General features: G+C 40.8%; 1 long non-coding RNA gene across 1 annotated transcript in view; it reads right to left on the reverse strand.

Moving 5' to 3' along the window:
- Positions 1 to 12,487: 12,487 nt before the first annotated feature.
- Positions 12,488 to 27,286, reverse strand: part of LOC110490142 — a 34,425-nt gene continuing 19,626 nt past the window's right edge. The window contains exons 3-5 of the long non-coding RNA XR_002468665.2: positions 20,784 to 20,890; positions 16,492 to 16,546; positions 12,488 to 13,604 (exon numbers count right to left, since the gene is read on the reverse strand). This is a non-coding gene — a long non-coding RNA (uncharacterized LOC110490142). The remainder of the gene's footprint in view (positions 13,605 to 16,491; positions 16,547 to 20,783; positions 20,891 to 27,286) is intronic.

Raw genomic sequence — 27,286 nt, forward strand, 5'->3', positions numbered from 1 at the left:
GGCGAATACATACACAGGCACCACTTTTCTGTTTGTTATTTTTTAGACTTTTCTGAAACAAGTTTTTTTTTTTTTCACTTCACCAATTTGAACTAACTTTGTGTATGTCCATGAAATCCATATAAAAATCCATTTAAATTACAGGTTATAATGCAGCAGGGTGGGAAGAACGCCAAGGGGGATGAATACTTTAGCAAGGCACTGTATTGCACTTTGTGACTTTCGGATGATGTAAAAAGGGCTTTATAAATACATTTTATTATATATTATTTTATTATCTCCCGATCACTTCAGAGGTCATTGTGCCTTCAGTTAGGCTATTCCCTAGGGGTCCATAATCCAGACTCCCTGTAGGTATATTTTTGGATCGCAGTAGGTGAAGAAACATCTCTGAGCCAAGCTCAACAAGGCAAAGCAAGAAATGCTAACAGATAATATACCTCTATAAACTAGACAATTTGGAACGGCAACAACATTGATTACCAAAGTTGATTGAGATCATAAGGTGAAATCAATAAAACAGACCATGTCAAAGGATAGCCTAAAGTCCAACATGGCAAATAACAGCAAGCATGACATGTAAGTAGTATTTCTAACAAGCAGATATTGACAAGAAGTTGACTTGGTCTACTATATATCTCTAACAATCAATATTTATCACTTACAGCTACAGGCAAAAATAACTACAGTCCGGTCAAAAATGATTGACATCCTTGATAGTAGCAAACAAGTTTAAGAAATAAATAAAACAAATATATTGTATGCTCCAAACATGTTGGAAATGATTTTATATTACTTGTGTTAGGTTCTAATTTTTCAGGGTAAACAACTCACGGACACTAGAGAAGCTTAACCAAGTTTTATTCTTTCCAAAAGGTCGTTACAGCTGTAATTCAGACAAAGACATAGAGTATATATACTCCACTTTAGGCACACCTCCTTCTCTCCAATCCTTACATCTTATGGTTTGACAGGAAGAGTGTAACAGGATAATAAACCATTATTTCTCCCTTCAGGTGATCTGACCTGACCTCCTGACCTTTTGACCTCAACTCCTCTTTCACCTAATCCACAGATGTCCTCTCATATCACCTATGGCACTCCCGTGACTCCTTCCCATCCACCCAGCACATTCCACTGCCACTCTGTCTTTCTACAGAGAACCATTAACTTCTCACTCCTTTATATGGAATGACATCAATGATGTCGCTCTTGCTGCTGGTGATTCTCTGATCCATCTCTACGCAGATGACACCATTCTGTATACTTCTGGCCCTTCTTTGGACACTGTGTTAACTAACCTCCAGACGAGCTTCAATGCCATACAACTCTCATTCCCTGGCCTCCAACTGCTCTTAAATGCAAGTAAAACTAAATGCATGCTCTTCAACCGAGCTGCCCACACCTGTCCGCCCATCCTGTCCCTCTGTGCCAGTTCGTCTTGTATGTTTTCCAGGTCAAACAGTGTTTTTCCCGTTCTTCTACTTTTTGCTATTCTCCTTTTTCTAGTCCTCCCGGTTTTGACCCTTGTCTGTTTCTGGACTCTGTACCCGCCTGCCTGACCCTTCTCAGCAATGCTACTAAAGTAACCCCTGCTACTACTAACATGACCATAGTCTCACAATATCCCACATTTGCTCAGTAATCCAATTCCATATAGCATACTTGCTCAGTAATCCAATTCCAATATAGCATACTTCGCTAGTAATACTGCTCCTTCAGTTACTGTCCCTACCGCGATTGCCGTGAGAATAACTCCTACATGTAATCTGTCAAATGTTAGAAATTGGCTGTTAGAAATTTGGAAAAAGATGAATGATTTGGGAAAAATATCCAACCTAACAAAACTCTGAGTCACAGGTTTCCTGAAAGTTTACCATAGTGTCTGAAATGCCATCAATATCTCTTCTACTCTCACCATGATTTGGGTATGTGTAATGTTCAGTTAAATCCCCATATTGTATACAGTTAGCTTTTAGCTGTCCTCTCTCTCCTAAGAGCTTTCTCCTATAACAATATACAGTCTTTGGGAATGATACTCCTCTATCATTACACCTAACCCATAACAAACTAGTCACTACTCCTAATGCTTTTCCACAGTTATAAACATACTAAAACATTCTCAAATCAATTAGTCAATATACATCAGTCCCTCCTCTGGAACAATGATCACTCTGATGTTCCACGAAACCTAAAAACATATTGACTTGAAAAGGAAAGAGAAAAAGTACATGTTTAATAACTTAGCATCACCTATTGATGCGATTTAACATTCACATTCTGAGTACATGGTAAAACAAAAGAGAACAAAACACTTTCATGGTTGTCCCATGCTATCATCCAGTGATTACCCTAACAAACCACCTCCCTTTAGGATGACACTTAGAGAAAAGGTTTCTGGAGACTCTCTCGGCCAAATAAATGTTAGCAGCACCCCCACCCCTCCCCATTCTGTAGCAACTCTCTCTCGCTATATCCAAATCATAACTAAAACATTTGATAAATCATCCAACCCAAATTTAGAATGACAGTCCTTAGTGCTTACGTTGAGTCCAGGACTCGAATTCCAGTTCCTCAATTTAGCACACATCATCCCTGTTAGAACATACACTTAGGGAGGGTTTTGAGATTCACACATGCTGTCTGCGGTCAAATCATTCCTACCATGCATTAAGACACGATCTGACGTCACCTTCCATGATAATCTCAAAAAAAGCACAGATCACAACAACAGTTTAGCTCAATTCATTTCTGTTTCAGGAAATCCAGACAAGTATTGATTATATGATGAATTATTACATTAACCTTTTCTTAATAACATTATCTCTACGACAAATGTCAAAGAGCATACCAACATACTGTTACGGCTAAAACCATTTTCAAAATGGATCCATACTCCCTTATTCAACTGGCAACCTCTTGGAAGAGTTACCAGATCCTGAAGTTAGCACCCTAACCCTTTGCAGAATCTCACACTCCAGTATCCCAATCTGGTGAATTTTGTATCGAAACTAAAACATAAAATCAAATCAGCAATACACATCACAATCCATTTGAAATAACTGTCATCCCTTATTAACACATATTTTCCCTTCTATATGCAGACTAAACACAGTACCTCTGTATATTTACCCAAAGACCAGGAACTCAGGGGTCATTTACCCCGTCGAACACGTGATTCAAAAACAACATGTTAAATCAAAAATAAACAAATTTGAATAACTAATCAACTTATAATTACAACTCTTTATAACTCCCTACGCAAATAATAATAAGCTCTTAAAGTAATGGCACAATTTGACTAGAGACTGGTGTTTCTCATTCATTTTGTAACTAAACCCCCCCTGTTCCGATCATTTCTAGTGAGATTGATCAGGCCTCACGAGAAAAAGTCAGTATACGTCCCCATTAAAATGTTTCCTCTCTCTTTTCTTTCCCTGTCCTTCAGAAACCATTTAAATACCTTTTCAAAACATTTCCATCCTTCTGTATACTCAGTTTAACTGAATTGAAATGACCCCATATCCAACACCCCGTTTACCCCTAATTCAACACTTGTTAAACACTTGTTATTTATTTGAGCAATTGTATTAGTATAAAATCATGTAATTTCAATTTCTTTGGAGCCCAATAATGTTTGTTCCATGTTTTGTGCTGCTACCATGTTGTGTTGCTACCATGCTGAGTTGCCTTGTGTTGCTGCCTTGCTATGTTGTTGTCTTAGGCCTGTTCTTATGTCGTGTTGTGTTGTCTCTCTTGTCGTGATGTGTGTTTTGTCCTATATTTTTATATTATTAACATTTTTTTTAAATAATAATTAATCTCAGCCCCAGTCCCCGCAGGAGTCTTTTGCCTTTTTCTAGGCCTTCATTGTAAATAAGAATTTGTTCGTAACTGACTTGCCTAGTTAAAAAAAGGTTCAATAAAAATAAATAAATAAATACAATGCCTTCGGAAAGTATTTCTTCCCTATTTTGTTATGTTACAGACTACTACTCTAAAATGTGTTCAATTCTATGTTTTCCTCATCAATCTACACACAATACCCTATAATGACAAACATTTTTGCAAATGTATTAAAAATAAAAAAAAGGGAAATACCTTGTTTACGTAAGTATTCAGACATTTTGCTATGAGACTTGTTTCCATTGGTCATCCTTGAGATGTTTCTACAACTTGATTGGAGCCCACCTGTGGTAAATACAATTGATTGGAAATGATTTGGAAAGGCACACACCTGTCTATATAAGGTCCCACAGTTGACAGTGCATGTCAGAGCAAAAACCAAGGCATGAGGTCAAAGGAATTGTCCATAGAGCTCCGAGAGAGGATTGTGTCGAGGCACAGATTTGGGGAAGGGTACCAAAACATTTCTGCAGCATTGAAGGTCCCCAAGAACACTATGGCCTCCATTACTCTTAAATGGAAGAAGTTTGGAACAACCAAGACTCTTCCTAGAGCTGTCCGCCAAGGCAAAACTGAGCAAACGGGGGAGAAGGGCCTTGGTCAGGGAGGTGACCAAGAACCCAATGCTCACTCTGACAGATCTCCAGAGTTCCTCTGTGGAGATGGGGGAACCATCCAGAAGGACAACCATCTCTGCAGCACTCCACCAATCAGGCCTTTATGGTAGAGTGGCCCTAAGGAAGCCACTCTTCAGTAAAAGGCACATGACAGCCCGCTTGGAGTTTTCCAAAAGACACCTGAAGGACTCTCAGACCATAAGAAACAAGATTATCTGGTCTGATGTAACCAAGGTTGAACTCTTTGGCCTGAATGCCAAGTGTCGGGATGAAACCTGGCACCAACCCTACGGTGAAGCATGATGGTGGTAACATCATGCTGTGGGGATGTTTTTCAGTGGCAGGGACTGGGAGACTAGTCAGGATCGAGGGAAAGATGAACAGAGCAAAATACAGAGAGATCCTTGATAAAAGCCTGCTCCAAAGAGCTCAGACTGGGTGCGAACGTACAGCCAAGACAATGCAGGAGTGTCTAAACAAGTGTCTAAATGTCATTGAATGGAGAGACCTGAAAATACCTGTGCAGCGATGCTCCCTATCCAACCTGACAGAGCTTGAGAGGATCTGCAGAGAGGAATGGGAGAAACTCCCCAAATACAGGTGTGCCAAGCTTGTAGCGTCATACCCAAGAACACTCGAGGCTGTAATCACTGCCAACGGTACCTCAACAAAGTACAGAGTAAAGGGTCTGATTACTTATGTAAATGTGATATTTCCGCTAATTTATAAAAACCTGTTTTTGCATTGTCATAATGGGGTTTGTGTGTAGATTGATGAGGGGAGAAACTATTTTAATCCATTTTAGAATAAGGCTGTAACGTAACAAAATGTTGGAAAATTCAAGGGATCTGAATTCTTTCCGAATGCACTGTAGCTCAGTATTATTTACTTCATACAGTCGTTTTTGCACATCTTTATCAAGGGTGCCAATGTTGGACCTGACTTCTACATTCTACTGTTAGGTGCAAAACACATCCTGTCAATAAAAAAAATGGTCAGTTAAGTTAGCAATTTATGTTATTCTTCAAAACACAAACTCCAAAGCAAATCAGGGGGAGAAATAGGTTTATTCAGAGAGGACAAATCAAGATATTATGCTGGAAGTCAGACATTCAGTCCCCCTGTCCTCAGCTTTTCCCCCCAGAACTAAGGACAGGATGCCACTGATAACCCCCCACCCTAGCCTAGGATTGACCAATTAGAAGTCTTTGCAGTACAACTTGGACAATGGCCAGATAACAAGTATCCCACCCTGGACTCATTGTACAGACCAATGAAAACTTAGCCCACGTAGAACACATCGCTCTGAGTTCAGGGGTGACATTCCACAGATTCTGAACAGATGTTGATCTGAAAGCCAACTCCTATTTACAATTCACTATTGACCATTATAACTTTTAGTCCTCTCAAACTCTGCGTTGTGTATTTATCTTCAAAATATTCTTGCAGCTACATCATAGACTGATGATATAAAACAGATAACATCATGGTGCTATACAGTATAGCTGGCTATCAGAGATATTGTCAAGAAGTCCTACTTCAGGTCAACTGTATCGCTCTAATAATTGATATTTACTGTCTAAAAGTTACATCATCAACTTGGGCCTCAAGTGACAGTTAAGGAGCTGTTAGCATGCTGTGAGGCCCCCAAAACCTCTCCGACCTCTGACCTGTTACTGTGCTTATTCTTTGTTTTGCTATTCAAACTTGTCTACTCTTACCCCTAACCCCACCAGGGTATTTACACGGAACAAAAATATAAACGCTCCATGTAAAGTGTTGGTCCCATAATTCATGAGCTGACATAAAAGATCCCAGAAATGTTCCATATGCACAAAAAACTAATTTCTCTCAAATGTTGTGCACAAATGTCTTTACATCCCTGCTAGTGAGAATTTCTCCTTTGACAAGATAATCCATCCCTATGACAGGTGTGGTATATCAAGAAGCTGATTAAACAGCATGATTACACAGGTGCACCTGTGGACAATAAAAGGCCACTCTGTGCAGTTTTGTCACACAACACAATGTCACAGATGTCTCAAGTTTTGAGGGAGCATGCAATTGGCATGTTGACTGTAGGAATGTCCCCCAGAGCTGTTGCCAGAGAATAGAATGTTAATTTCTCTACCATAAACTGCCTCCAATGTTATTTTAGGTCCAACTGGCCTCGCAACTGCAGGCCATGTGTAACCACACCAGCCCAGGACCTCCACATCTTCACCTGCGGGATCGTCTGAGGCCAGCCACCCGGACAGCTGTGGGTTTGCACAACCGAATAATTTCTAAACTGTCAGAAACTGTCTAAGGGAAGCTCATTTCCATTCTTGTCATCCTCGCTCTTTTGGAATCACTTTTGTAGATAACTTTGACACCTTGAAACAGAGAATGCTCTACAGGGTTGATGGAGTTCATCCAAATCATCTTGGCAACTGGACTTTGTCCACACATTTCAAGGCTGTGTTGAGACAATTACTTATTATGACCCAAGCTCAACTCAGATAATCCCTACAATTGTGTCGCTAAATTATGATAATCATTCAGGAAATGCACATTATCCCTGGGGCATTGGCAGACACAATGTAAGTAACCTAATTTGTGTCCATCTAACTGTTCTGAATGCCTCTGTTCATCCTACAGCTATTGTATGCAGTAATCATGTGCCTATGAACCAGAGATATTCGGTTAGCACTGAAGCGGTGTGTCCTAGTAGGAAATCCACTGTGTGCAGCAGTGCACGATCAGCTCAAACAAAAATGAGATGTGCATGTCTGATTCCCAGTAAAAAAAATCTAATCAATCAAACATCCCAGGAAAGTGCTAAAATTAGCCCACCTTAACATATTTAGCCTACGAAACAAGGTTCATGAAGTCAATAACTTGCTAGTAACAGATTACATTTATATTCGGATTATCACTGAAACTCAATTAGATAATACCTTTATACAGTGGCAGCAATACATGGTTATAACATCGATAGAAAAGACAGAAATGCCAATGGGAGAGGTGTTGCGGTCTATATTCAGAACCACATTCTTGTAAAGCTTAGAGATGATCTCATGTTAAATACTGTTTAAGTAATATGGCTACAGGTTCATTTGCATCACCTAAAGCCCATTCTTGTGGGAAGCTGCTATGGACCAAAAAGTGTTAACAGTCAGTATCTGGATAATATTAATATGTGTGAATTGCTTGATAATGTAGAGGTATATTTTCTGGGTGATTTAAATATTGACTGGCTTTCATGCCCACTCAAGAAAAAGCTTCAAACCATAACCACTAACTGTAACCTGTTTCAGGTTATCAGTCAACCTACAGGGGCAGTTACAAACAGCACAGGAATGGGATCAATACATGGGATCAATACATCAATACAATTGCTTTAAAACAGTATTAAAATCCATCAGATGGAGTGATGACATTATAGTAGCCATATCTAGGAAACCAACAATTCCAAAGGCTAGGCCTAATGTAGTGTATAAGAGATCATACAATAGCTTTTCTGTTTTCAACCCTCTAGAGACAGCAGGAGCGGAAGAGACACTCTGAATGTGAACGGCTACAAAAAGCCAACTGACATTTACTCCTGAGGTGCTGACCTGTTGCACCCTCGACAACCACTGGGATTATTATTATTTGACCCTCTTGGTCATCTATTAACATTTGAACATCTTGGCCATGTTCTGTTATAATCTCCACCCGGCACAGCCAGAAGAGGACTTGCTACCCCTCATAGCCTGGTTCCTCTCTAGGTTTCTTCCTAGGTTCTGGCCTTTCTAGGGAGTTTTTCCTAGCCACCGTGCTTCTACACCTGCATTGCTTGCTGTTTAGGGTTTTAGGCTGGGTTTCTGTACAGCACTTTGATATATCAGCTGATGTAAGAAGGGCTATTTAAATACATTTGATTTGAGTGTGTCTATGTATGCGGATGACTTACCACTAAACACGTCTGCTATCTCAGTGAGTGAAATCACTGCAAAACTTAACAAATACTGTTCAATTGTGTGGTCAAGTGCCACATATAGGGATTTAGGAACATTACAATTGGCTCAGAACAGGGCAGCGAGGCTGGCCCTTAAAGGTACACAGATAGCTAAGATTAATAATATGCATGTCCATCTCTCATTGCTCAAAGTGGAGGAGAGATTGTTTTTGTAAGATGTGTTGGCATGCTGAATGCAACTAGCTGTCTGTTTAAAATACTAGCACACAGCTCGGACATCCATGCATACCCCACAAGACATGCCACCAGGTCTCTTCACAATCCCCAAGTCCAGAACAGACTATGGGAGGTGCACAGTACTACAGTACATAGAGCAATGACTACATGGAACTTTATTCCACATCAGGTAACTGAGGCGAGCAGTAGAATCATATTTAAAAAAACAGATACAAATACACCTTATGAATCAGCAGGGACTGTAAAGAGACACACACACAGGTACAGACACACGCTAATACACACACTCAACACACACATATATTGTTGTATGGTGGTATTATGCACTTTGTATTGTAGATATATAGTGGGGTAATAATGTTATATGCTGTACTGTTATGTGTGATGGCAGCAGCTAATGGGGATCCCTAATCAATACAAATACTATGGTCTTGACCTGACTGCAGTTCGGTGTTGTAACTGACTTCAGTGGGCAGATGGCGTTGTGTGGGCGAGCGGTTTGCTGATGTCAACGTTGTGAACATAGTGCCCCATGGTGTTTGTGGGGTTATGGTATAGGCAGGCATAAGACAATTGCATTTTATCGATGGCAATTTGAATGCGAGTTCCTGAGGACCATGGTCGTGCCATTCATCCGCCGCCATCACCTCATGTTTCAGCATGATAATGCACGGCCCCATGTCGCAAGGATCTGTACACAATTCCTGGAAGCTGAAAATGTCCCTGCATACTCATCAGACATGTCACCCAACGGCCTGCTACTCTATGTGAAAGGAGATGTGTCGCGCTGCATGAGGCAAATGGTGGTCACACCAGATACTGACTGGTTTTCTGATCCACGCCCCTACCTTTTTTAAAAAGTATCTGTCACCAACAGATGCATGTCATGTGAAATCCCAGTCATGTGAAATCAACAGATTAGGGCCTAGTGAATTTAGTTCAATTTACTGATTTCCTTTTAGGAACTGTAACTCAGTAAAATCTTTCAAATTGTTTCATGTTGCGTTTATATTTTTGTTCAGTGTATAGCAGGACCATAATACTGTATTGTCCTGTTTTAACAGAAGGTAACCATGTTCATGTGTAGCTCATTTGGTAGAGCATGGCACTTGCAATGCCAGGGTTGTGGGTTCAGTTCCCATGGGGGACCAGTACTCAAAAAATATGTTAATGTATGCACTCACTAATGTAAGTTGCTCTAGATAATGTAAACCAGACACCTGCCCATAGACATCAGGATCTAGATGAACTGAATCAGGTATGCTAAAACCAATGACCTTTCTTTTAGGTCAAGTCTTGTATACAATAACCGTACACCCCCTTCATCTCTTAGCTCCACCTAAGAAAGAAGTCTGTGTAGCCTAGTACTCAAAACATAAACATGGAGCCGGCAAGGCTGCCAACAGACTATGATAAGAACAGGTGTACGAAAGGAAGTGGTTGGGAATGTTTCCTGTCACACCACTGGCATTCTGAGAACAATGTATGAATGCATGCTTTATACAGTGAATACCATTTGCATTAGGCCAACTTTGTATAGGAATATAGCTTAGCCTAGGCTACTGTACTGTATGTAGGTTATTGTAACTAGAAATCCACCCCATTGTCCAACTCTACGAGTGTGGCAGGTAGTTTAGCGGTTGGAGCGTTTGACCAGTAACCAAATAGTCGCTGGTTTGAATAACTGAGCCGGCTCTGTTATCCACTTAACCCTTATTTGCCCCAGTGGCGCCATCCTACTATGGCTGACCCTGTAAAACAACACATTTCACTGCACCTATCCGGTGTATGTGACAAAATAAACATCTTAAGCAGAGCTGATACTTTTTAGCCTATTAGATGGGGAATTATACAATGCAGAACACAGGAATACTTTTTAAAAGGAAGGTCAATTTTCTGTATTAAGTTTCTCATTTTTGCCTTCTCTACTTTCCAATTTAACTTAACTGATGTTTAATTTTATAATTAATAATTCAACATGATACTAAAGTCAAATATTGATCTAAATTGATCAAAATGAGGTTAAAAGCATGCAGTTTTTAATTCCTTCATCCAAACAGTACATAATGTGTAGGCTATTATCACAATATTACATAACAACATTGTTCAGTAAGAGAGAGGGTTTATACCTCAACAATGACTGTCCAATCCAAAGTCGCCATATGGTTGCAAAGCGTGCTGAATACGACTGTCAGAGGTGAAATCGGAGGGGGCAGGTGCATATAGTCCCTTTGATACAAACAAGCCTGCGCTGTTCACCACTGACTCTGTCAAAACTAATGTACCCTCTGTCAAAACCGTCACACTCCCTTTCGGAAATGATGTAGTAATACCACTCCGGAGAAGCACACCCCTCCTGACACACCTATGGTTTCAGCGAATTGGAAATCAGAGGTCTCAGTGAGAGTTGCCTGTTCCACACAGGTGAGATTTCCATTTGATAAAAGCCTGTTGTTAAACCGTAACAATTGAGATTATGCCCACTGGCCAGCTCCACAGAGACATGCCAAAGCTTTTCATTTATCCTACAGTTTCATCAACCCCAGATGACAGAAAGAATCCTTCACCCACTACTAAATGCATTGCAAAACACTGTCCAAAATGCAATTGAATAGAAAATAATACAATAGGGAAATTGTCTTGTTCAATTTAAAAGCACAATGACAGATGAAGGCCAAGTAGCCATCAAGCCACCTACAACACATGATAGCAAATAAAAGAGGAGTCAGTGTATGTATGAATGTGAAGTGTCTGTATGACATTTCCAAACATTTCATGAATAGGCCAACAGGTTTTTAGACTGTAAATCATTCACTGTCAACTCTGGCAGTCAATCTTAAAATAAGTTTTAAAGAAAAAAATACAAAAATCCACTGAGATGTGGACATAAACTAAATATATCATCTGCACGATGGCAAGTCTACCCTACTATAAGTAGACAGTAGGCTAAAGTGACTGTCCACTTTTTTTAACTTTCTCTCAACGATTGCTTGTTGGTATAGTCTGGTCATTCCAAAAATGCATCCATAGTTTGCTTCCTGACTATATCTTTATGGTGGCTTTTTTTGGGCTGCAATGGCTGAATTTACTTCTATATATCTCTACAAATGTATTCTCATTCGGTCTGTAAAATCATTAAGAAAAGAAAACTTGCCTGGCTGCAGAAAATACAATGATCTATGGCGCCACCTGGTGTTGTTACCTAATTACCTAGTTACCTAATTGTCAATGAACAAATCGCCCAGTGAACTCACTTCATTCACATTTAATAAATAAACACAGTTAAAACAGTTATAAGGTGCTATTTGAGATGTTGTGTCCTTGTATAGAAAACGCAGTCTTCAAACCCTCACTTCCCCCTGCGGCCGTGTTTCCTTCTGTCGGTCTGGGACTGTGTGTGCCTGTGCCAGCCGACAGTCATAAATTCTGGAGCAGTGACATAGGCATCTGTGACTGAGGGCCTGTCTGCCCTATACACTGGCTAATGGCTGTCCGGGCTGACTGTGCTCATATTTTATCTACCATAAAAGCTATAAATGACATGGAATCTGGCTGGGAAGAGAGTGGGGACACAAACGTTGTAGATTTCAAACACAATGTTACAAAATGTTGGCCTTGTTTTATCCTGACATGTATCCTTCTTTATGTATTGATTGATCCATTCTCACAGCAGATGTTTCAGTCTTCATGTCCAGGATAAGAAATGGCCACATACAGTATTTCTAGGAACATTCATAACTATATACTTCCAATTCTTGACAACCAAAAGGAGTCGACACACATGTGACTAAGACTACTCACTTTTTATTATGACTTTTAGTACAGTATGGATTATTACAAAATTGAAGATATATAAACAATAGGTCTATTTCCACATTCCAATACATAAAATACTCTGTTTAGCACATTTTGGTAGGTATCCTAGGTGGTTAGAGCGTTCGTCTAGTAACCAAAAGGTTGCAAGATCAAATCCCTGAGCTGACAAGGTGAAAATCGGTTGTCCTATCCCCAACCAAGGCAGTTAACCCACTGTTCCTAGGCTGTCATTGAAAACAAGAATTTGTTCTTAACTGACTTGCCTAGTTAAGTTAAATAAATAAAAAAGTACCAAGGCAATGATTTGAGATAGCTTACCTTCTTTACTTTTCGCTCCACTTAAAAGCAGCACAGTAGACAGTGAGCTCCATTGTGGCCATGCGCGTAGCGTTGTGTTGCTGCCCTTCAGGGAAGGCAGTAGGTTGTACAGTTAACTCCTGATGGGGCAAAATAACAACCCTGAAACCACACAACCTACTACCTCACTCTGTGCGAACACCATGAACCATCGACCCGGTCACAATCCGATTGACCAGTTGGTTAGAGATGGAGTCCAACCAGAAAATGTGAAATCCCATTTCCTGTTCAAATATGAAATGAATAATAATACAATGATGTACTAATATTGTAATAATGGTAATAACGTAGGCACGAAAGGTACATTTTCATTGCAGCTTTTGACGAGGGTTCTTCATGTGGAGAGTCTGTGATGATATTACAGCCACTTCAGGAAAGACAGTATGTTGTATAGTCATCTGACAGCTTGGGTGTGACCCTAAAACTATACAACCTACTACCTCACACCAAAGGACAGTTGGTTTCTCTCTGATGAACAGTCCGAGTGGCCCTTAACGTGATCCTCATGTGAGAGCACAGACATGAAAAGGTGAATTGCATGCAATCAATCAATCACATTTATTGATAAAGCCCTTCTTACATCAGGTGATGTCACAAAGTGCTGTACAGAAACCCAGCCTAAAACCCCAAACAGCAAGCAATGCAGGTGTAGAAGCATGCAATGAGTCCATATCCGATCTCATATTTTGCCTCCTGTTCCTCCTTGACCCATCTCAGGTTCACACCATCTGTAAGACTCAAAAGAGGAGAGTGTGTTAACAACAGCTACTTGAGTGGACAGCTAGGCTTAAACCTGCTGTGTTGTTGCCTTGCTACATTATTAACTACCCTTGATTATAGTTTAGCCAGGCAGACCAGACCAGACCAGGGTCAGATATATCTGTTCCACACAACTAAGTTACTCAAGCCTCACATGTTGGCACATGTAACACAGTTAACATTAAATGTCGTTGATGTTTTCAATCATAGGATTACATATAATTGCATATTAGAGCCATTAGGATCTCTGTTTTTTCTATGTTGTTGATTTCACTGTTACAGCCAAGACTCAAATCAAGAGTTTGTCTATATTATAAAGGTTTAAAAAAGGTGACACTGACAAATCAAGGCCATATTAGAGAGTTACTATTAGCAGACTATCAAGTGACTCAAGTAGGGAGGTTTTAAATCTGGTGATGGTTTAGTGTTGGGGTTGTGGAGGGGGTGAGACGAGAGGTGAAAGGTTGTGGTTAACGCTGGGAGTTTTCTCTGTGACATAGGCTGTGGGCAGCACTGTGGTTTACCTCAGAAAGGGGGAGACGGGGGAGTCACAACCACAAAGGTGAGTCACAGGCCTCAGGAGGAGTGAGACTGACGCACAGTCGCGAATTACACACACACACACACACACATCAGCTTTTGTGTGTGTGTGTCCATTGCACGGATCCATGCCTCTTTGTCAAGTAAACTGTGGCCCATTTTACACAGGAGTGGGGTGAAACATTGTTGCGTGTAGTTGAATTATTTGTGTCAATGTATCTTAATAGTCTGTATCAATGTACACTGAGTATACAAAACATTAAGAACACCTTTAAATGACAGACTGAGAGGTGAATCCAGTTGAAAGCTATGATCCCTTACTGATGTCACCTGTTAAATCCACTTCAATCAGTGTGGATGAAGGGGAGGGGACAGTTTAAATAAGGATTTTTAAGCCTTGAGACAATTGAGACATGGATTGTGTATATGTGCCATTCAGAGGGTGAATGGGCAAGACAAAAGATTTAAGTGTCTTTGAATGGAGTATGGTAGTAGGTGCCATGTGCACCAGTTTTTGTCAAGAACTGCAACGCTGCTGGGTTTTTCACACTCAACAGTTTCCCGTGTGTATCAAGAATGGTCCACCACTTAAAGGACATCCAGCAAACTTGACAACTGTGGGAAGCATTGGAGTCAACATGGGCCAGCATCCCTGTGGAACGCTTCCCACACCTTGTAGAGTCCATGTCCGACAAATTGAGGCTGTTCGAAGGGCAAAAGGGGGGGTGGGGGTGCAACTCAACTCAATATTAGGAAGGTGTTCTTATTGTTTGGTACACTCAGTGTATATGTTATCAATGTAACTGACAACAGGGCTTTGACTGAGAAGAGAAATCACATTGTCACATTCAGCCAGTGTCCAGAGATGCCCTCTTTAGCCAATCTAATGTTAGGACAACACACAACCCCATGGCAATTGAAGTAAATAGACTCTACCACTGTTTCTAACATTTTTTGGCACAGTCACAGTGTATCCCTCCGTAGCAATCCACTGTCGGTTCAGTGCTACTCCTCCTATTCCAACCTGGATGGGTGAGACCATATTAAACGAATAGGGTTGTACTATTATACTAATAGATTATAATATGTATTTGTATTTGGTTATATTGGTTCGGTTTCCTGGGCACATAAGCACAGTCCTGAACAACAAAAAATCTTTCAATAGAGATTCTCCATTGAGAATGCTTTTTAGTTCAGTAGTAGGCTTGGTCTGTGTCCAGGAAAGTGCGTATTATATTATACTAACAGGGTTATAATAACATGTGGAAGTGAAACTTTAGGTGTCACACTTCAATACCCTGGCTCTGCCTCTAGCTTTGTGAAACCTCCCGCACAGTCAGTGGCTTTCATTTAGCTTTATATGAATGGAGCAGATTCATTCTCCATTGTGGAGAAGAGGAGCTGAACCGTGGCTGAACTTCACAACTCCACTGAGGGTAAGGACACTCACAAAACTCACAGACAAAATATTGTACTATTTCTAATGTCACATCATTAACAGACATCATTCTTCGGGGTGCTGACGGGCAGGCCATTTTAGTGGAAATGTTTTGAACATGTGACACTAATATTGAATGGCCGGGTTTGAACCTGGGTCTCCAGAATGCCAAAAGACTGTGTTATCCCACTGAGCTAAAGGCTGGGCATTCACTAAGGGAGCATAAATCTACAGGTTTCAGGCAAGGTTACTCCTCACACAAGCATGATTCTAGAACTTGCCTCGTCAATCTGCAGTATATTACCAAACGGCCAACAGGTGGTGCTTTCCCCCCAGGACTGGAGCCGTAGGCCTTATAGCTCTATTGAGTGCTGTTTGCAGTGCACCCACTGACAATAGGGACTTTGTGTAGTTCAGGTTGCCAACTCACTGTGGGTTGCACTTCTCAGGGAGCCAACTGTCTCTTCATCTTCATCTGACCTTTGAGGTACTGGATTTACTTTTCCTCTTTCACTGATTTCTTTGGCAGCTTCAGAGTATGAGCCGCTTCTACTGTACTGTACAGATCACTAACATTACCGTAACCACAGTCTACTAGCTGAGATTTTTTTCTCTTGTAACTGTGAGTGCGAGGGTTTATTCAAAGCAAACAACTGCACCATAAACATTTGACTAACTTTGTGCAACTGCGGGCTACGGAACAATGAGGCGAGACGCTTTTCATTTCAGGTTAAACCAAACAGCTGCACAGTGCCATTGATTTGACTTAGTGTACAATGAAAATCACACAATGGAAAGCAAACCAAATACCAAACCAATATAAACTGTACCTCAATAAGTTTAAGACACAAGAATATTTAAATGAAACATAATTTCACCTTTTAATCCGGGGTCTGTTCCGTCTCTATACATTGCCCCCCAGATCCAATCAACCTGCAAAAAATAAAACAACACATTTAAACAACTTAAAATCTTCTAAAAGTCTGAAAGTACAATAACGCTCGTGAAGCAAACCAAAAACACAGAAACAAATGTATTACCGTTTGATTTAGTAAAAACTGGCATATAGTTTGTATATAGCTTGTCTGCCCAGTACAAGTTCACTTCACGTTGACTGGTACAGGAGCACTCCCAGGCCTATGCTTTCCCCGAACCTCTGCTCAAATATATAATTAAGACTGAATTCCCATATGCTGAAGTGATCAGGACTGTACCAAAATGGACTACAGTATTGGACAGTTACTGGCCCGAGTGGCATCAAATGCAAGCGGTTGCACAAAGTAAAACGCTCGCTCTATCTGGTGTCTCTGTCCATAAAGTAACTTTCTGTATTGAGCATTGCTATTTTGGCCCACATACCGAAGTTCACAGATCGTATGGGTTATTACTGTAAATGTCTATTTAAAACTGGAATAGAAATATGTCTGTTATTCTGTCTTTCCTTCGGGTGTATCCTGATTTGTGTCCTCATTTGCTTATCTATGACCTTCATCACTGAGGTGATTTCTAATCATCAAGGGTCATGTATTATGACTGAAATTACAGGTCAAAACTTTTATTAGATCACTATAGCAGGAAAACATAAGACAAATCTATATAGATGTACACAAGTCAACATAATGTCTGTAAACAAACCCGAAACGCATGGTTTTAATTATATATAATGAGGTAACTTGGGCTCCCGAGTGGCGCAGCGGTCTAAGGCACTGCATCTCAGTGCTTGAGGCGTCACTACAGACACCCTGGTTCAAATCCAGGCTGTATCACAACCGGCTGTGATTTCTCCCATAGGGCGGCGCACAATTGGCCCAGCGCCATCTGGGTTTGGCTGGTGTAGGCCGTCATCGTAAATCAGAATATGTTCTTAACTGACTTGCCGAGTCAAATAAATTGTCTAACTGACGCACTAAAGTTGTTTTTATACTCCACCTCTTCAAATTAGAACGTCTACATGTTGATAAATTAACAGTTCATTAGGATAGAACTGGAATGTGTATGGACACACACACACACACACACACCTGAAATGTTGCACCTATTTCAAATGTTGACCATCCAACACAATACACAGTTATGTCGTAAAGTGTGAACAGTTTGTTTATGACAAGTCAATTGTAAACTATGTGAGAGTAAGTAAACGTAAATGTGCAAAGGCTAACACTTCAAAATTATAATTTTATAAAATAATATTATACAGCTTTTTATTGTTCAATTTAAAAAATATATTTCCTTCCAGAATTTCATGCAAATGTAAATTTGTTTTAAAATACTGATTGAAGTCTGGATATGTTTATACCAATGTAATGTAATGTAAAGGCAAATACTGTAAGTTACAATACTTTTTGTCATTTTGACCCAAACATTATAATTGATAAGACATTTTTATCATGCAAACCGCCATAATTAAATAACTGTGAATAATGTAAATATTGAAAAAATGGACTTACATATTATTATTGGCTCAGTCTCACACACACACACACACACACACACACACACACACACACACACACACACACACACACACACAGTCTTTGGACTTGAATAAGCTGTTAGATTTTCCCATAGACCCAAGCGCAGACGGATATTTTGTTTCAATGCTTCATTTAGATTCCCTCCACCAAACCAGCTTTATTACCATTTATTTCTCCCTCTCCCCCTCTCTACCTCCCTCTGGCTCTCCCTCCCTCCGTCTGTCCCTCTCTCTCTCACACACACACAATGTGCACGCAAACACTTACTCAGCCTCACAATCACATCTTAAAAAATTGTCTGAATGCAATTTAGCCTGGCCTACATTTATTTTTGTTCTGTTTCTCATCAATCAATTCTCTCACGAATGCAGTGGTGTTGCACTTCTCTCTGTCAATATTTTATATTTTATTTTGCTTATGAGTATTAACAAAACACAGGGTTTCGAAAATCATAATATGGTAATTAAGTGTCTCTTCTTACACATTTTTTTCACATTCTGAGTGTGTGGAGTGTATTTGTGTTTGAGTGTGATCGCATGTAAGTGTATAAGTGTGTGTGTAAATAGTGTGTATGTTTGCGTGTAAATGTGCCATTTATTTTGCTTTTGTGTATGTGAATGCTAAAAGGAGGGGTTTGCGCCCTCCTCTCCTTTACAGTGTCGTGGGAACTCCATTCATCGTTAAACCCAGGGTCCATTGTGGAGCACATGGCATCGAGTGTGCCTGGGTGTTTGCTGCCTCTACGTGACAGTATATGTGTGTGTGTGTCTGCTTACATGAGCAGTCCCTTTGGCATACCCCAGGAATGGGCTCAGTATGTCTGAAATGTATCTTATGCTTACATGCGCTTCAATACAACTATAAATACCCACCCATTACTAACTTTGGAGGGCCGATCCACTGTGTCCTCTTTTACGATCTTTCCTTTCTATACCCTGAAACTGTACAACCCGCTGATGAAATGAAGTAAGAAATGGTACAGTAGACACGTGCCAAAAAAATCATCTTTCTGTATTTAGGTGTTGGATGATATGTAATGGTGAAGGTACAATGACAACTATAACACCTTCTAGAATGCCTCACCAGTTTCTGGAACACCTCGTCAAATTCTAGAACATTCTGGAAACACATTGTGATCCTAGGTTTCGGCTCGCTCCTTCCCACCAGGCCTCTAAAAGCCTGAGACAGAGGGGGTACGCCCTGTGCCTACACGTGCATATCTTCATCACCCTTCTCTAGTCCAACACACTGTCCCTCATCTTGCCATAGTTAACACCTATGATAAAGTTTTTAATACGGTATTCCGAGACAATGTATGATTGCTTTTAATGGCATTGAAACAACAATTTATTACGAGGGGCTACATTACAATAATAAAATAAGAGTTAGTATCTTACCGTATGAAGGATCATTTCTATTTGTTAAAGAAAACTAAATGTAATAGGCCTAAACATAATCTATTTCGGTGTTCTGTAAGTCTTATACTGTTCCAGTGTTATGTGGTGAAGAATAGAGTATTGGACAACTAATATATGTTGGTTCTCGTGTGTTTTATCTGTGATGACTCACCTACCTCTAAGTCAACTGCTATTGGTTAAATCAAAATACCCTCCTGCTATTGGTGAAGGTCTATCAGAATCTGCATGAACACTGGACATACCACAACTACTATCAATGGATTTTTGGGGCCTATTATTTTTTTCAAGCCCATTTAAGAGAAAACATTGAAAGGGACGTATTTTCTAAGAAATGATATAAACCAAATTTTATACATAGAAATGTTGCTATATTAAATGTGTCACGTGGCAGGACCACTTGAGCAAATACACTTGAGAAAATAATATATTGTTTGTCGATTAAAGTTAAATGAAACATTTGTTGAAAAATGGAAACTGACTTGCACAGTATAAAAAGACATTGATGTAAACAATTAAACCATCATGTGACTGTTTTGGATTATCTTCCGCATTTACGGATGAAAAACAAAATAAAATCGGCCAATATCTGTAAGCGCTTAAATCACGTTCTGATGGCTTTCTCTTTATTTTTTTATTTTTATTTTACCAGGCAAGTCAGTTAAGAACAAATGCTTATTTTCAATGACGGCCTGGGAACAGTGGGTTAACTGCCTGTTCAGGGGCAGAACGACAGATTTGTACCTTGTCAGCTCGGGGGTTTGAACTCGCAACCTTCCGGTTACTAGTCCAACGCTCTAACCACTAGGCTACCCTGCCGCCTCTTAGCTGCAGTGGTTCACTGAAAAGCCACTCTGGGAGAGAGTCACAGACCTGCTACCATGCTTTGGCATGTCTCCCAAAACTACAGCAACCACACTCAGCTCTGGTCCCTCAGAAACTGTCCTCCTCTTTTGACCCCAAACGATGACCACTGCAAACACAGCCACGAGGGAAGCAGGAACTATAACTACATCGTAAACTACATTGGCAGTTTCTTCAGCGAAGTACAAATTGGCAACATCAAAATGCTGGATTGTTTGGGGACGTGGTAGTGTATGTTATTGTTATTGATGTTTATCTGTATAGTGTATTATTGAGAAGTCAATCTCTGCATGAGTCTGAGATCCTTAAGCTAAAAATAAACAATATTGAAATAATGTGCACTCCCATGTGTGGTTTAAACAGACTAGTTTACACACATTCACGCAATGAAGCACACTTAGAAATGTATCCACTTACCTCAAATCGGACATGGTTAGACAGTCAGCAGCACACAACAACTATGGATGCGAAATACAGGATGTTGAAATCCAGGGTAGTAGATCCAGAACCATAATGTAGTTATCCTGTAGAGAGGGACAGACAGAGGGCAGCCACAGTCAGTCAGCCAGTTAGTTAGTTAGATTCAGACTCCCGGTGAGAACCAGAGAAGGATGACAGGGTGCTGCCTTTTCCACCAGCTCAGTGAATCATATCTGGGCTGTCTTCCTGTCTGCCACCCCCTAGTCTGTCTCGCTCTATCACCGGGCTGCGCCACAAGAGTCCATGTTCGTGCCTGGGAGGCGCATGGTCATCCCCGTCTGGCAGTTAAAAAGTATTTGAATGAGGAATGTTAGCAAACAGACAAGCTGCATGTCGAATGATTGCTAAAGGCAGCAGCTACAGCCAGTCAGCCAGTCCCGTCTCTGCATTGGGTTGGTTGGCCCAGGAATGTGAATAATTCAACAGCAACCAAAAAGGAGGACCCCTTCCCTTTTCACCCACCACCCCTCCCTCCGAGTCCGAAACTCAAATGCCTCCACAAGACAGTGAGAAAGAGAGAGAGAGAATTCTAAATCTCCGCTCGCTCACTCAATCGGGCGCTCGGGAATCCTGCAAGAGTTTGTTTTTGCACACATACACACACACATACACACACACACATGCACATACACACACGCGCGCATACAGTACACGATCACTACAAATCACTTCTTGTGTTTCAACATGCAACATATTTTTTTATTTCGTTGGAGGCCTCTCACTCATTGCCTTTTTGTGTCTTTTGTTTGAAATTGGCACCTGTCCCAAAAAAAACCTCCGCCACTGCTGCACCGCCCTCCTACTCTCCTTTCACAGGAAGGAGAGAGGGAGAGAGAGAGTGGGAGAGCTAGAGAGAGAAAGTTAGAAAGGACGAAAGAAAGAGGAATTGGGAGAGAAAGGGAGAGGGGGAAATAAATGGTAAGGGGGATGAAAAAGTCTAGGAGTATGTGTGTGTGTGTGTTTTTTCTTAGCGAGAAACAAAATAGGCAGAAAAAGCAAAAAGCGACGTGACAAGACACTAAACGAGCTAATGCCACCACAGATGCACAGCGGTCGCCAAAAACACAGCCATCGTCATCTTCAGCATGGAGAAGCACATCCTGATCTTCCAAAGAGGGACGACATGGCGAACAGGCAATGCAACACACCGTGGAGTATGTTAAAAGCAGTAGCTACCAAAAAAATAAAATTATCCAAGAGCAATGCACAATAACTCAAAATAATATACAAAAGTATGGAATCTGCTGCAAGAAAAAAACAAACGTTTTCAAAAGGGCAACCAAACCTAAAGTCAAACGGCGGAGGCCCAAAAGCTACTTGTTGCAGGGTATTTAGTAGCTGGACTTGCTTGCAGAGCTGAGAGTTAGAGGCAGAGCTGAGAGATAGAGGCAGAGGGTTAAACTCCCCAGAGTAGTAAAAGCCCTCCTCCTCCTGGCACAGTCGTTCTGAAGGGGAGGATCTAGCTTTAGAAATAGCAGCAGACGCTTTTCCCTTTTTTCATATCGCTAGTCTCCCTCTTGCATGTGGCCGGGACTGGGAGAGTGAGACGGATGAAGAGAGAGAGAGAGAGAGAGAGAGAGAGAGAGAGAGAGAGAGAGATAGGGGGGAGGGAGGGAAATAAAGAGCTGTGAGTGGAGGAGATGGAGCTCAGCTGATGATGAAATAGGGACGCATTGAAGTAAGTGAGGAAGACGCATTTTTATCACAGGTTGGACACAACGTGTTTGTGTGAGAGCAAGAGAGACGATCGATAGGGTGGAAGAATGGCAAACTACTCCCGTATCACACACACACACACACAGTTGCCAGTCATCATTCCAGGGCCCTACACACATCTAGTGCATGATTAAAACAAACTTCATACTAAATCTGTTCCACAACCATGCAGCTACAGCTCTGACAAAAGGCACGTTTTGGAACCTTTTCAGAGACGGACGAATCCATTCTTATAAAAACGGGGGGGGGGGGGGTTGAGGCTCATCACAATGGAAAATTTTTTTTTATTAACACCTTTACAGACAACTTAGAGTGTGACTGCAGCAGCGTCGACTCCCTATCCACCCCACCTCGGGAACTTTTTTTAGTTTAAAATGCGCTCGGCCCCTGCAATTATTTTGACAAGGAGTCGAAACCCAGATAAGCCTCTGGGGTGAGACTGCTTCACCGAGGCTGCAGGCTGGAGAAGCAGTAAAGCATTGGCTGTGATTTTATACACACACACACACACACAACGTACTCACGCACACACAAAGCTTAGTGCACCGTGAGATCCTCCTCACATTCACAGTGACGATGCAGATGGCTGCACTAGTAAATACGATCTACAGGGAGGGTAAGAGGGGGACGGGTGTCTTCGATTTAGGGGCGCATGATAAAAATGGACTCACATCCTATACACAGTTGCGCATACCCACACATCTCATCTCACTGAACCATAAGTATCTATCATACAAACCATGTCTTAATCCCTCTGTAACGAGATAGTCCTTGTTGCCGCACACAAATATGTGGCCTATCATTCATGTAACAGATCATCTAAATATGAAACATTATTGCCATTTTCCCCAAACCCTACTAGGGCACACACTACTACACTTTCTCTGGACTGGCTGCTTGCAACCACAGCAAGGGTCTTTGGAAGTTTGTGACAGATAGGCTATTTTATAACAACTTCCTGTCTCTTTAGGCTACCGTCCCCCTCCCGTTCCCTAAAAACCAAGAGCTCCCAGAAGCTCTCCCTTCTCCCTGAAGTAGCAGGAGCACAAATGAGAGAGAAAAAAGTGGAGCGCTAAGCAATTTAATTTCTCTCCTTTTTGGTACATTAGCTACTTGAGATTAAGAAGGACTGCATGCATTAAAATGAAGGTTAGGGATCTATTTTTTCCTGGTTTTCTCCTTGTGTATATATATATTTTAAAATGGTGAATAAAAAAGAAGATGGAGCTAACATGGCTGCTTTGGCTCTATCCCAGTGTGTGTGTGTGTGTGTGTGTGTGTGTGTGTGTGTGTGTGTGTGTGTGTGTGTGTGTGTGTGCGCGCCTGCCATGGAGGTGGGACGGAGACAGAACACACTCCAGCCCGGCACTAAAATCTGGGCTACCCTCAGCATTAACTCTGCCCATTCTGCAATGACCCAGTATATAATAAAATATAAATATTGCCATATTCAGAAACGCGTGTAATCCAGTTTACATGGGAGTTGTGGAGAAACATTAAAGATGGAGTCGGTACAGCTGAATATGCTAAATTAAACTATATTTCTCCCATGTCTTCTTATGAAAAAAGCTGATGGGGCATCTACAGTACAAACATGAGGTTAAACCTACTGCGTCACATCTCGCCACCTCTTTAGCCAATCGCTACTCCTCAAGACTAAAAACCGCATTGCACAAAGTACATAGATCAAATACTAAGATAAGCAAAAGTATACTCTTTTAACTCATGCGTTTTGTTCCATTCTGACTATCAGGCCCATTTCACTACTCTAGTCTGAAGAGAGACTGTTGTAAAATTGTTGTTTACAATTTTACATGTAGCAAGAATTCAAAAAACTTGGCAGGGCTGTTGTGGAGAGTTCATTCGAGGATACAGTTCTGGTTTTGGGTAGGCTGCCAAGACCTGACACTGTGAGCCTCTCTAAGGCCTCACCCCTCTCAGAGAGCTCTGAGTTGCCTGCGTAAGTCTGCCATTGATCAAACTCCAATATTAACAATCTCTTTATGACACCTTCTTTAGGAGTCGTACAACCGTCAGCTGTAGCGCGGAACTTTATTGGCGCACTTCATCTAGCTGTAGACTTCTAAATCAATGCTGTATCGTGTGTTTCATCATGCACATACTCTCAAAGCAATTTAGTAAAACAATGAATACGTGTTGTCTTTAAACAGTGCATGTGTTTTTTTTTGTTCAATTGTGACCAGACATGTGACTCCATCAGAATTCAGCATTCTGATGGAGTTCCATGTCATCGGAGGAGCTTTACTATTTTGAACAAAACATGCCAAAATAAGTTCCTAATCACGTAAGGCTATATCATCCTTTCCCACACAACTACAAATCATATTGCTGCCCAACTATCCCGAGAGGGTAACTTGGCAACTCGTAAGGGAAAATATTTAATCACAACAACAACAACAACAAAATGGCTGCTTCTTCAATCATCACCTCAATCACCACAGACACTCATAAGAGAACAGAACAAAAATGATTCGCAGCATAATGATAACTTAATGTAAACGGAGCTTTAAAGCTTAAATGATATCAAAATACTAAAATCCTTTTTTTTGGGGGGGGGGGGGGGGGGGGGTCCCAGAGGTAATGTTGTCTTTTTATTAGCTGTAGTGTTGGTTGACAATTAACCTGTAGTGTTGGTTAAACAATTAACCTGTAGTGTTGGTTAAACAATTAACCTGTAGTGTTGGTTAAACAATTAACCTGTAGTGTTGGTTAAACAATTAACCTGTAGTGTTGGTTAAACAATTAACCTGTAGTGTTGGTTAAACAATTAACCTGTAGTGTTGGTTAAACAATTAACCTGTAGTGTTGGTTAAACAATTAACCTGTAGTGTTGGTTAAACAATTAACCTGTAGTGTTGGTTGAACAATTAACCTGTAGTGTTGGTTGAACAATTAACCTGTAGTGTTGGTTGAACAATTAAAGAAATACACCGAAGCAGAGTAATTACAAACAGTTGGAGAATGGGAGAGTTATTCTGCAGGGTATGTACGCTACCCAATACCTGTAATAATAACCGTGTAAATAAATAGTACACTGCTTTGTGTCACATATAATATATATCACATTCATTTGTAGGGTAAAGAAGAACACATACCCTTTATTGTTTACTTGTCCATGACAAATGACATGTGTTCATCTCATTGACACCGCACGCCGAAGAAGACGGAGGCTGAATCGCCCAACCCAATCTCCAAATAAAACGAGAACCTGTGGCGTAACTGCAGTAACAGGAATTACACCATGGCTTGACGTTTTAATTACGCCATTTGGTGCCGTCTCTTGACTGTCATTCAAACGCCGAAAAAAGTGAAACTAAAACGTAAGTTTAGGCATTCATTCCAAATGGTTATGGATAAGATTAAGCTTAAGTTTAGGCATTCATTCCAAATGGTTATGGATAAGATTAAGCTTAAGTTTAGGCATTCATTCCAAATGGTTATGGATAAGATTAAGCTTAAGTTTAGGCATTCATTCCAAATGGTTATGGATAAGATTAGGCTTAAGTTTAGGCATTCATTCCAAATGGTTATGGATAAGATTAAGCTTAAGTTTAGGCATTCATTCCGAACACACAACCCTCGGAGCCAATCCATCATCCCCATCCACAGCGCCCTAGCAAGCAGCAAGTCTACTAGATGTAATAGGCGCTCACGTTGCACCTGGCGAATAGCTTCGAGAATTCGCCGGATCCAAACGTAATCAGGTACCTGCAGAATCGGCATCTCCTGGCATATTCCATAAGAGAATGGGCTGTGACTCGCATATATGCAGTGCAATTAATGAATAAAGAAATGATTGAAGACTATTTAATTGAAGAGTATTTATTGGAGTGCTGTCCCTTTCTATTTACCTCATACAATGTAGAGAGACTTTCTCTCTGCTACCCAGAGAGAAGTACTGACCAGACAGAAGTGCAACCACCACCTCTACTTGGTGGTCTATGGTGGGGCCCCTCAAGCCCACGTGGCCATACAACTTCTCGATTACACCCCTGACCCCTGGGGTCACCCTCTGTTGCTACGGGAACAAAGGGCGAGACCCCTGAGGTCAAAAGTGTTAAGTCGGGAGCCGGCCAGGCCCCATTGACAAGGTAGCATGGTGTTGGCTCAGAGAAGGTAAAGATCACTAACACAGGGGACTAATAGGGATTAAGGGGCCCATCTCCTCAGGGATGTCACTCAAGGGACTAGTAACATCAGTCTCTGTTAACCTCCCTGACCTCCGGCAGCCATTTAGGGGCGACAGGTCACTTACAAGAGGCTAGAGCGGGGCTTTGCCGGTGTGACTGCTGATCCTATATGGCTGATATCTTCAACTGTTTCTGTATAGCACTTTGTGACATCGGCTGATGTAAAAAGGGCTTTATAAACACATTTGATTGATTGAACTGTTTGCAAATTCAAGATTTGTAAAACATGAATTTAAGAACTGTATTGTTTTGTGTATTGACATGTTTCCCTAATCAATTGAATTGTATTTCTATAGAAAACCTCTGAAGTTCAAAAACAGATTGACAATTTAAATTATTAGATGCCAAAATGTTATACCTCAGAGAACAGAAAGCCATCAGAGAATACAGCCTCGATATTGGCAGGTATACAACCAATTAAATGGTATTCTTATTGAAAATGTTATGTTATAAAGTAAATGCATTAGATGAAACAGAATTAAAAAACAAAATGTTATGATTATGAAGTGTTCA

This window comes from Oncorhynchus mykiss, chromosome 15 (assembly GCF_013265735.2).
Source record: "Oncorhynchus mykiss isolate Arlee chromosome 15, USDA_OmykA_1.1, whole genome shotgun sequence".
Classification (NCBI taxonomy): domain Eukaryota; kingdom Metazoa; phylum Chordata; class Actinopteri; order Salmoniformes; family Salmonidae; genus Oncorhynchus; species Oncorhynchus mykiss.